This window comes from Chionomys nivalis, chromosome 1 (genome assembly GCF_950005125.1).
Source record: "Chionomys nivalis chromosome 1, mChiNiv1.1, whole genome shotgun sequence".
Taxonomy (NCBI): Eukaryota; Metazoa; Chordata; class Mammalia; order Rodentia; family Cricetidae; genus Chionomys; species Chionomys nivalis.
The window spans coordinates 137,894,027-137,906,679 of NC_080086.1; the positions used below are offsets into that span (position 1 = coordinate 137,894,027).

Consider the following 12,653-nt stretch of genomic DNA (forward strand, 5'->3'; position numbering starts at 1 on the left):
TAAATTCAGGAAATTTACTCCTCAGGGTTCTTAAGTGACCAGTCCATCTCAGATAACCTTTCTTACCCATCCCTAAGGTTCTCATGACTGCTTCTCTTCCTTAGTTAAGGCTCTTGGTCTCATTTCTCTCTCTCTCTCTCTCTCTCTCTCTCTCTCTCTCTCTCTCTCTCTCTCTCTCTCTCTCACACACACACACACACACACACACAAAGAATCCTACCATAATGAAACAAATAAAACAAACAAAACAAAACCAAAATGTACCTATCCCTTGGATGATGTTAGGGCAGTTCACAGAATCAATGGGAAGCTCCAAATTTCAAGACCAAAACGCAGCTAGGAGGCGGTGAGAGGACTCATCAAGTAAAACTGCCTGCCTCCAAGCCTGATGACCTGAGCTCAATCCCAAGGAACCCCATGGTAGAAGATAACCGACTCCTGCAAGATGTCCTCTGACCTCTACACACATGCCACTGCAGTGTGCCTCTGCCCCAAAAATAAACACGTGTAATACAAATTTTACAAAATCCCACTAGGAATTAGACAGAAGCGGTCTTCTTACATACCTGACCATCATTGTGTTAAACTTTTTTGTTTTGTTGTTTCAAGACAGAGTCTCTCTGTATAACCCTAGCTGGCCAAGAATGTGTTGTGTAGACCAGGCTGGCCTTGAACTCACAGGGATTCACCTCCCTGAGTGTTGGCATTCAAGGTGTGTGACACCACACCTGGCTCACTGTATTAAAATTTTTAAAGTTTTGTTGTGTTTGTGTGTTACTGTCTGTGGCTTACACACAGGTGCCTGAGGAAACCAGAAGAAGGATCCTGTTCCACTCCTCACCCCCAACCCCACCCCTAATCCCAGCGTCAGAGTTGTGAGCCACCTGATGTGGGTACTGGGAACTGAACTCAGATACTCTGGAGCCATCTCTTCACTGCTGAGTCATTTCTTCAGTCCTGAATGGCTTTTGATCTGATCTGATAGTACAAGCTCATCCATCAGACAAAAGAAAGGTCTAACATGGAAGTCAAACAAAACAAAACACACAGACAGACTCACAGGAGGTCAAGAATGAGATTGTTTTAGGAGCTTCACAGAAAACACAGAGAGGGACCTGGAGTTCCACTTCGGTCAATTTCCTGTTTGTCTTAATGGTCATTACAAAAACATATAGTTAGCACGTTAGACTCCTGACTTCCCAGCTGGTGTTGTTTAAGGTGGATCCAGATACTTGAGTTTTTAAAAGGAAGTCAAATAGAAATAGTGAGGCGCTGGTATTGTGGGGTTTGGAGACCGGCTGGTGGGAAGGAATTAGAGTCTTCTGCAGCCCAGCAGGCAACCCCCCACCCCGACTCTCCAGCACTTTCAACTGTTTCTTTGCAGGGTTTGCTCCGAGCTTGTCTTCTTTGGTCTTGTTCTTGGTATTTAATTTTTCTTCTGCCTGTGTGTGAATAGCTTTCTTTCCTCACTTCAGCCTCAGCTCTTGTGGTTTTCCACCTCATATGAGTCTGCAGAGGCCCTAGCAGCAGTCTTTGACTTTTCTCTTTTCTTTCTCTTTCTTTCTTTCTTTCTTTCTTTCTTTCTTTCTTTCTTTCTTTCTTTCTTTCTTTCTTAAATATTTATTTATTACACATACGTGTTCTTCCTGCATGTATGCTTGGAGGCCAGAAGAAGGTATCAGATCTCATTATGGATGGTTGTGAGCTGCCATGTGGTTGCTGGGAATTGAATTCAGGTCCTCTGGAAGAGCAGCCAGTGCTCTTAACCTCTGAGCCATCTCTCCAGCCCCTCTTTCTTTCTTTCTTTCTTTCTTTCTTTCTTTCTTTCTTTCTTTCTTTCTTCTTCCTTCCTTCCTTCTTCCTTTCTTGCTTTTTTTTTATTTTTTATTTTTTTTGAGATAGGGTTTCTCTGTGTAGCTTTTTGGAGCCTGTTCTGGAACTTGCTCTGTAAACCAGGTTGGCTTTGAACTCGCAGAGATCCTCCTGCCTCTGCCTCCCAAGTGCTGGGATTACAGGCGGGTGCTACCCACTGCCTGGCTTTATTTTTATTTTTTAAAGAATTTTACATGGAAGTCAGGCATGGAGACTCATGCCTGGAATTCTACCTCTCCAGAAGCTGAAGAAGAAGGATTGAGCCCAGTGGTGCCTTTAATCCTAGCTTTCCAGGAGGCAAAGGCAGACAGATCTCTGAGTTCAAGGCCAGCCTGGTCTACAGAGTGAGTTCCTGGACAGTTCTACTCAGAGAAACTCTTTCTAGAAAACAAAAATCAAAGAAGCAGGAAGAGGACTTTTTTCAGTTTGAGGCCAGCCTGGGCTAAAGAGAAAGACCCTGCCAAAAAAAAAGAAAAAAAAAAAGAGAGAAAGAAAGAAAGGAAGGAAGGAGGAAGGAAGGAAGGAAGGAAGGAAGGAAGGAAGGAAGGAAAGAAAGAAAGAAAGAAAGAAAGAAAGAAAGAAAGAAAGAAAGAAAGAAAGAAAGAAAGAAAGAAAGAAGAAAAAAAAGCCCATAACCCCATCCCCAAACATTTTACGCCTAAAAGCTTTACCGAGTCCCTTCAGGGAAGCCCAGCAGCAGAGCAGAGTCGTCTGACAGTTGTCTCACTTTCCCTCCCCCGCCTCCGGGCACATCCTTCACTCAGACCCACGGGTCTCATAGCCATCATCAATCCTCACTCCAGGTCACATTCCATAGTCCCAGTGGAATTGGAGCAAAGAATTCAGTTCCAGGAGCAGTCGCCTGGTTCAGCAGAGTGGCCACAGAGCGTCCATCCTCCCGACCACAGCCGCTAGGACAAAGCAGACTTCAGGGGCCGGACTCCAGCAAGCATTCCTGCAGAGTCTGTAGACAAACAGACACACAGACAAGCATGCACACCCTTGCACACAGTGACTCACGCACACAGAGTCACGCACACAGTCACGCTTTACCACCAGCCAGAAAGATAACCTGTTTGGAGCAAGATCTCTATTTTGCCTCTAGCCCCAAGCTAGAGAAGTGTGTGGTGCTTGGGTCCGCAGGACAGAGGATTAAAGAGCAAATATCTGAGATAAGGAAGCATTATGTGTTTGCCTCCTTCTCACTGGGACCCACAGGAAGCTCTCCTCGCCAACCACGTGGTTTAGGAACAACCAGTAGTATCTCAACTTAATCCTGAGATACTACAATATCACCTGATCATTTTAAATCAAAAAGTGAAGGAGAAAACCAGGGTGCTCCCAATGGGATATCCCAGGTGCCATCTTGACGGGAAGCCATAGGCTTTTTTTCTCACCCTGAGAATTAACTCAAGTGGCAGGAATTGCCGAGGTACAAAGGAAGTTTCCAGAAGTGGTGGAACTCACTGGAAAGAATTCACAAGTGAGTTCTGTTACCATCCTTCTGAACATTTAAAGATAACTCATAAAAAACCATAATTGAATAGTTCTAAAAATGAAGATCACAGAAGGTGAAGGTGACATATTTGAGACAAATGTATCTCGTGAAAGATTACATTCAATCAAAATAGAGCCCATCACATTTGTGGGATCAAGCCTCAGCTACGTGTCAAATGGCCAGGGTATAAAAGGATAAGAATAGTTCCATATGCTCGAAAATATGGACTGTGACTGAATACAAGTCAGTGGAAACTAGATGAAGGCAGATCCAAACATCTCAGATGAACTAAAGTTGAAATACTGCACAGAAAGCCAGCATCAATGGTTTGAAAATAGAGAATTCAAGAGGAAAAATGAACTTGCTTGCACAATAATGAATCGGCAGTATTACTTACAATATTTGCAGTGCCCAAGGCCCTCACAATAAAGATATGATTATGTAAACAATGGCATACTGGAAGAATGATTACTTATATAGCCCCTAAAAAGGAATAAGTGTGATGATCATTGAAATGTGTATATCTGAGCTCTTCTGGTCTCTCTGGGCTCGTTGGCAGAAGCAAGATGACAAAAGAAATGTCATCCTTTGGAAAGTGCCGCAGTAAGACACACATGTTGCGTTGCCGCTGTGGCTCTAAGGCCTACACCTTTAGAAGTTGGCCCGTGGCAAACGCGGCTACCCTGCCAAGCACAAGAGAAAATATAACTACAGCGCTAACGCTAAGAGACGAAACACTACTGGGACCCGCAGACAAGCACCTGCCAGTTGTCCAGACGATTCAGACATGGATTCCGTGAAGGGACAATCTCTAAACCCAAGAGATGTGGCAGCATCCAGTTCATCTAGAGGATTTCAATCAGTCATAAGATAAATGTTCTGGTTTCGCAAAAGAAAACAAAAATAAATGTGTATACTTGAAAGAAAAATGTAGACAGGTGTAGTGCCCAAGTCCCAGGGACCCCAAGAAGACTGCCAGAGACACAGACGCATTGAAACGCAAAAAGTAAGGTTTAATTATGCAAATCAATCAAGATTCAGTCCTCATCTTGCACACCAACTCAGCAGGAGGAAGAGAGGTATCCCTCCATTCTTAGGCAGGGTTTTTAAAGGCAAAAAAAAAAAAAAAAAGAAAAGAAAAATCACAAATCTATTGTTATGGGCATAAGGGGTACGGGTGACTCTCTGGTTGGCTCCAGTCCAGAAATTTTCCACTGTGCTGATATCAACCTCAAACAGTTGGGCTGCAGTCTAGGGGACTTCCCCCTCTGCAGACAGCACCTTCAGCATCTGAGAAAGTATCTCGATCCTCCGCAAGCAAGCAGCAAGGTCATCCATGTATTGTAATAGACTCACCTCTGGGATTTGGAGTTGATATTCCCCCAGGTCTTCATGTAGAGCCCCATCAAAGATGGTGGGAGAAGCCGGGCAGTGGTGGCGCACGCCTTTAATCCTAGCACTTGGGAGGCAGAGGCAGGTGGATCTTTGTGAGTTCGAGACCAGCCTGGTCTACAAGAGCTAGTTCCAGGACTGGCTCCAAAACCACAGAGAAACCCTGTCTCAAAAAAAAAAAAAAAAAAAGACGGTGGGAGAGTTTTTGAAGCCTTGAGGCAGGCTGGTCCAAGTCAGTTGCCCACTGATTCCCATCTCTGGGTCCTGCCATTCATAGGCAAAGCAGGCCTAGCTCTTAGGGTCTAACGGCAGGCTAAAGAATGCATCTTTGAGATTCAGTACAGTGTACCATTGCCGGTTGGGAGGTGTACCATTGCCGGTTGGGAGGCAGGGTACTCAACAGTGTATAAGGGTTAGGGACAGGAGGGTGTATGTCCATTACTCTTTTGTTGACTTCCCTTAAGTCCTGTACTGGGCGATAGTCGTTAGTATGAGGCTTTTTAACTGGCAACAGGGCCATGCTCCAGGCAGACTGGATAGGTTCTAGGACCCCAAGCCTAAATAGCCTCTGTATGTGTGTGTGTGTGTGTGGGGGGGTGATGCCTCTCTTTGCTTCCAGTGACATGGGATACTGGGGGACCTTAACAGGATCTGCTCCTGCTTTGATCTCAGTGTAGATTGGAGCCCTGAGGAGGGCCAGTTCCGTGCCTCCTGTCTCTACCCAAGCCAGAGGGAACCATTGGAGCCAGTTCTCTATATCAGGCTTTGGTGCTGTTGGTTCTTGGTAGAGTCCGTATTCCTCAGCCAAGTCACTAGTGCCCAGGACCCTGACTGGCTCTCCATTCTGATGGACCAGTTTGGCTCCTTTCTCAGAGAAATGAATTTGGACTTTCATTTTGGATAAAAGGTCTTGGCCCAGCAGAGGATAGGGACATTCAGGTATTACTAGGAATGAATGGGTTACCCATCCCATTCCCAAGTCCACTGTTCTTTGGATAGTTCATGAGTAAGATTTGGTCCCTGTGACCCTTGGACCCAGGTAATTTTGGTGGACATGGGTCCCCAGGTTTTAATAAGACTGAGTTTTCTGCTCCAGTATCTACCATAAAATCTGTAGGTTTTTTAAGCTTTCATTATTTGCAGATGATATGATAGTATACATAAGTGACCCCAAAAACTCTACCAAAGAACTCCTACAGCTGATAAACACCTTTGGTAATGTGGCAGGTTACAAAATCAACTCCAAAAAATCAGTTGCCTTCCTATACACTAAGGATAAGGAAGCAGAGAGGGAAATCAGAGAAGCATCACCTTTCAAGATAGCCACAAATAGCATAAAATACCTTGGGGTAACTCTGACCAAGGAAGTGAAAGATCTATTTGGCAAGAACTTTAAGTCTTTGAAGAAAGAAATTGAAGAGGACACCAGAAAATGGAAGGACCTCCCTTGCTCTTGGATTGGGAGGATCAACATAGTAAAAATGGCAATTCTACCAAAAGCAATCTATAGATTCAACGCAATCCCCATCAAAATCCCATCAAAATTCTTCACAGATCTGGAGAAGACAATAATCAACTTTATATGGAAAAACAAAAAACCCAGGATAGCCAAAACAATCTTATACAATAAAGGATCATCTGGAGGCATTACCATCCCTGACTTCAAACTCTATTACAGAGCTACAGTACTGAAAACGGCTTGGTACTGGCATAAAAACAGAGAAGTCGACCAATGGAATAGAATAGAAGACCCTGATTTTAGCCCACAAACCTATGAACACCCGATTTTCGATAAAGGAGCTAAAAGTATACAATGGAAAAAAGAGAGCATCTTCAACAAATTGTGCTGGCAAAACTGGAAGTCAATCTGTAGAAGAATGAAAATAGATCCATATCTATCACCATGCACAAAACTCAAGTCGAAATGGATTAAAGACCTCAATATCAGTCCAAACACACTGAACCTGATAGAAGAGAAAGTGGGAAGTACTCTACAACACATGGGCACAGGAGAGCACTTCCTACGTATAACCCCAGCAGCACAAACACTAAGGACATCATTGAATAAATGGGACCTCCTGAGACTGAGAAGCTTCTGTAAAGCAAAGGACACTGTCACTAAGACAGAAAGGCAACCCACTGACTGGGAGAAGATCTTCACCAACCCCGCAACTGACAAAGGTCTGATATCCAAAATATACAAAGAACTCAAGAAATTAGACCGTAAAAGGTTAATCAATCCAATTATAAAATGGGGCACTGAGCTGAACAGAGACTTTTCAACAGAAGAAGTTCAAATGGCCAAAAGACACTTAAGATCGTGCTCAACTTCCTTAGCAATCAGGGAAATGCAAATCAAGACAACATTAAGATACCATCTTACACCGGTCAGAATGGCTAAAATCAAAAACACCAATGATAGCCTCTGCTGGAGAGGTTGTGGAGAAAGGGGCACTCTCATCCATTGCTGGTGGGAATGCAAACTTGTGCAACCACTTTGGAAAGCAGTGTGGCGGTTTCTCAGGAAAGTCGGGTTCAACCTACCTCTCGACCCAGCAATACCACTATTGGGAATATACCCAAGAGATGCCCAAACATACAACAAAAGTATATGCTCAACTATGTTCATAGCAGCATTGTTTGTAATAGCCAGAACCTGGAAACAACCTAGATGTCCTTCAATGGAAGAATGGATGAAGAAAGTATGGAATATATACATATTAGAGTACTACTCAGCAGTAAAAAACAATGACTTCTTGAATATTGCATACAAATGGATGGAAATTGAAAACACTATCCTGAGTGAGGTAAGCCAGACCCAAAAAGAGGAACATGGGATGTACTCACTCATATTTGGTTTCTAGCCATAAATAAAGGACATTGAGACTATAATTCGTGATTCTAGAGAAGCTAAATAAGAAGGTGAACCCAAAGAAAAACATATAAGCATCCCCCTGAATATTAACCTTCATCAGGCGATGAAAGAAGACAGAGACAGAGACCAACATTGGAGCACTGGACTGAAGTCTCACGATCCAAAGGAGGAGCAGAAGGAGAGTGAGCACGAGCAAGGAACTCAGGACTGCGAGGGGTGCACCCACACACTGAGGCAATGGGGATGTTCTATCGAGAACTCACCAAGGCCAGCTGGCCGGGGACTGAAAAAGCATGGGACAAAACCGGTCTCGCTGAACATAATGGACAATGAGGACTACTGAGAACTGAAGAACAATGGCAATGGGTTCTTGATCCTATTGCACGTAATGGCTTTGTGGGAGCCCAGGTAGTTTGGATGCTCACCTTAATAGACCTGGATGGAGGTGGGTGGTCCTTGGACCTCCCACAGGGCAGAGAAACCTGCTTGCTCTTTGGGCTGAGGAGGAAGGAAGACTTGATTGGGGGAGGGGGAGGGAATGATAGGTGGTGGCGGGGAAGAGGCAGAAATCTTTAATAATTAAATAAATTAATTAATAAAAAAAATAAACTAAAATGCTCAAAAAAAAATCTGTAGGTTTTCCCTCACCTTTAGGGTTACTCTAGGCTTAGGGAGGGGTTCTGAGCCCCATCTCCTCTAGTTGCTGTCTTCTGCCCAGGCTGCTGGAAGCACTTGGGCTGGGCGGCCCCCCTTCTTAGGTCAGTCTTTAACCCAATGGCCTTCTTCTTCACAATAGGCACATTGGTTCTTGCCTACCTTGGGTTTGGGCTGCAGTCTCCTTTCAGCATCTTGAGATGGTTCGAGCATCTGGTGCCTGACGCCATCAGGATTTCTTTCAGGTCTTGTCTATGTTGTGCTTGTTGCTGTTCCAGGATCCGGGCCAAGCTCCTTTCCTGGTTTCTAATTTGTTTTTCTCTCTCCTGTAACCTCTCGCTCCCTTCTTTCCTCCTTCTGCTCCTCTGTCTCCCTCTTATAAACCATTTCTGCCGCTGCCACTAATTCTCTGATTTTTTTTCTCCTAGCATTTCTAAATTGTTTTCTAACATCAGGCGCAGCCTGATTTATGTAGGCAAACATCAGCATTTGGGTGGATTCCTCCATTTGCAGGTCGTATGGACTATATTGCCAGAATGCCTCAAATAGTCTTTCTAGGTAGGCTGCTGAACTCTCTCCACCCCCTGCCTTATGTCATAAACTTTGTGTCAGGAGCCATGTCCCCCCAAATTATTATAGGAATCACTGCCGTGAGGAGTTTTGCAGAGAGCTCTACTTCTCAATTATATTGAGAATAGTCTCATTGACAAAGCCTATCCCACTATTAACTGCTAATAGAGAGCTATCTGTTAACGGAACCCGCCTCACATTCCAAACTATCTAGAGAACTAGGTGGGTCAACTTGTGACTTCCTGACCAAGGAATCGTGACCTGACCGATCGTAACCTCTTGGCCTATGTGACGGGCGTGGACCACAAGGCAAGATCCCATGCCCCAGCCCCCCAAGCTCCTCATCCAGGGGCTATATAAGCTGTAACCATGACTCTAATAAACGAAGGCTTCGACAAATATGCTTAGCCTCATTCCTCTTATCAGCCCATGTCTTTCAGGTGGTGCCTCTCCGTGACCCTGGAATAACTGACCAGCCCGGCGGGTTACAGACCCTAGACAAAATAACCCGTCAAGGCGGTCTACAGTGGCGCCTGAACCAGTGACTCGGAGCACGGCTAACTATCCGGACGACGATGTGCAGTCCCGGGACAACAAGAAGAGAAAAAGATTCTGCAGCTGTAGAACTCGGACAGATCTGCAGGATAAGGTAGGCTCAGGATCACTGTCATCCAATTAGACATGGGACAATCGCTTTCAAAGGAAGAGAAATTCATAAAGGAATTTAAGCAATCACTCAGGGTAAGAGGAGTAAGAGTGAAAAAAAGAGATTTAGTTGCATTTTTCTGTTTTATAGATAAAATATGCCCCTGGTTAGTTTTAACTGGTCCAGAAATACACCCTGTTCTCCGCGTCTTCCTTAGCCAGCCAAAAAGGACTCCGCAGCCACCACCCTTTGCTCTGACTGCTCCCGATAGCATGCCTTTGATTCAGGAATTGTTTAATACAAAGCCGCCCTTAAGGCGCAAATAGAAGGTCTCAAACAAGTCCTTGCATTACAGCATGAACTCTCAGACCTCTCCTCTCAGATTCGGGACTTACAATTCACTATGGAAAAAGGCAGGATTTTAGACAAACGGGCAAACGGAGCTAGACAAGCGAAAGCTGCTGAGCTCCACCCTGATTCCACAGAAGACCCCTAGGGCTAGAGAGCCTGTGTCTTAGCCTCCTGCCACATGGAGCAGAGGCTGCCAGACAGGTTTGCTATAAGGAGGTCTGGACTCAGAAAGTTACAGCTTCAGGACAATAAAAGGAGACAAATGTGCTTCTTTTCCATTCTAAAATTTTGCTTCTTGGTCAAAAATCTTTAGTTTGTAGGCATATAAATTTATATCTAAGGTAGATTAATTTCAGTACTGTGGTTCTGTAGAAAAGTTTTAAAATCAAAGACTGATACATTCAGAGGACTTTTAAAATTGTTTAGGATATCCTGAGTTTTTATTTCTTTCTTATAAAGTTGAGGATTGTTCTTTCGAGTTCTGTGAAAAGTTTTGCTATAATTTTAATGTGCATTTACAATAAATCTGTATGTGAGTTCTGTGAGGAATGTTGCTATAATTTTTAATGGACATTTACACTGAATCTGTAGACTGCTTTTAGTGAAATTGTCATTTTTGCTATGTTTCTTCTACTTTCCCAAGAAAATAGGAGATCTTTTTATTTTCTAATGTCTTAAATTTTTTCTTAAAAGAGTTAAAGTTCTTATCATACAAGTTTTTCCGTTTGTACGCCCACTCTTGGGTGGGAGTCGTATTGTCTCAGCTTGTGGTCCTTTCCTGCTGCCAGGTGTAGCTTGAGGGTGGACTGCTGAGACTCAGGGCTCAGGCCTCTCACTAAATTTATCGAGGGCCAGAGTTATACTCTAACAAGTGATAATGGTTAAAAATAAAAAACATTTCTGCCTTCACAAGCAGAGGTAACAGGACCTAAAACTTCTGTCCTGCTTGCTTAGAGTTACTCCAAGATATTTTATGGTATTCATGGATATTTAAAAGGATGATGTCTCATTTATCCTGGGTGTAAAAGAGATACACTTGGGTTATCTTCAGATTCTGGCTATGATAAAGTAATTCTGCTGTAAACATAGCTGAGCACATGTTTTTATGGTCCAAAAACTTTTGTATTTAGGCCCAAAAGGGGTATTGCTAGAGTTTTAAGGTAGATATTTGCCTAATTTTAAAAAATGGCCATAATGAGGGACTCCCAATGCTGGGGAGACTCTCACTCAGGTCTCGGGAGGGCACGGCCCCCCCAATGACTTGCAGGAGACCGTCCTTGCTGCAATCACACGAGGCTCATGGTACACGTGGGGGAAGAGTTTGGCCTCTAGTGACCTGGAGAGGAAATTTTTGAAAAAGAGACCACAGCCCTGTGGTCCAGGAGGGTCATAAAAATTCCGAAAATCCAGTGATGGTCGCAGGGGACGACTCCCTGCCTCTCGGGACCACTCCCAGGGTAATCAGCTCGTTCCTAGAACAGTACAGTGATAATCGCAGCGGGGAGACTCCCTGTTTCTCAAGATTGTCCTCGGGATTGCTGTCTGGCTTTGTTTTCAGCCGGTTCCTAGGGCAGGGTCGCTGAACAGGCTAGCCCTAGATTTTTGATTCTTTTCTTCCTGCTGGGGAAGTCTGGATTTATCCAGGTTTTTCAATACTGCGTATGATCCAAAAGTGACTGCCAGTTTACACTTCCAATGCAAGTGTGCACTTCCAGCAATGAAGTTTTTTCATTACCCACATTTTCTTAAGCATAAATTGTTAATAATAATTTTTAATCTTGGTCATTTTTACAAGGATAAAATGAAATCTCAGAGTTTTAATTTGCATTTCTCTGATGGCTAAAGGATGTTATGTTTAAGTATTTTTTTAAACTGTCTCTCAGTCATTTTTAAGTTTGTCTGTTGAGAGTTTTCAGTTTAGGTCTGTAACAAATGTTTTTATTGGATTAAATTTTTTAATAACTAATTTCCTGAGTTCTTCATATATTTTTAAAATGGGTTTATGATAAGTAAGGATCTTTTCCCACTCTATAGTCTTGTTATACAAAAGTTTCTTAATTCAGGAAATGTAATTTATGGTTTCTCCAAATGTTTGTGCCACTGAGGCTATGTTTAAGATGTGGCAAAGTGTACTTCAAAAATTTTTTCTCGTCTACGGCCATACCACCCTGAACGCGCCCGATCTCGTCTGATCTCGGAAGCTAAGCAGGGTCGGGCCTGGTTAGTACTTGGATGGGAGACCGCCTGGGAATACCGGGTGCTGTAGGCTTTAAAAAAAAATAAAAAAAAACAAAAACAAAAAAAATTTTTTTCTCTATGAGATTCAACACAATTTTTATATGCTGAGGCCTTTGACTCATTTAAACTTAAGTTTTGTACATGGAGATGGATATGGATCTATTTTTATTCTTCTACATGGTGGTGTCTAATGAGGCCAACATCATTAGTTAAAATACTTCCTTTTTCCATTTTCCTATCTGCGGGGCAGACTTGCAACTTAAGAGAATAGCTTATAAGCTTTTAATTAGATATTCAATGGTTAAAACCCTAGTTATAATATTCTTATGGGAGACCTTGAGCCGATAGGTAAAATTCTTACAAAAAACAATGAGTCACTTTCCAATAGAGAGCTTAAAAAGCTGCCTAACAGGTACTCAAACAGGTAAAATATAAATCAACAGGTACAGTATATTAATTATAATACAGCTATGGCAAGTGTGTATATTAAATGTAAAATTTATTCTACAACAGTTTTGTAAAAAATGCTGTTTATGGCTAAACCTTCCCAGTTTTGC

At 43.1% G+C, this 12,653-nt stretch overlaps 1 non-coding gene and 1 pseudogene across 1 annotated transcript; both read left to right on the forward strand.

The window, feature by feature from the left end:
- The first annotated feature begins 3,936 nt into the window (after window positions 1–3,936).
- LOC130884644 (60S ribosomal protein L37-like) lies at window positions 3,937–4,244 on the forward strand (annotated as a pseudogene).
- A 7,764-nt stretch (window positions 4,245–12,008) lies between these two features.
- Window positions 12,009–12,127, forward strand: LOC130889908 (5S ribosomal RNA). The gene has a single exon (XR_009058660.1). It is a non-coding gene; the product is annotated as a 5S ribosomal RNA (ribosomal RNA).
- Window positions 12,128–12,653: the final 526 nt, after the last annotated feature.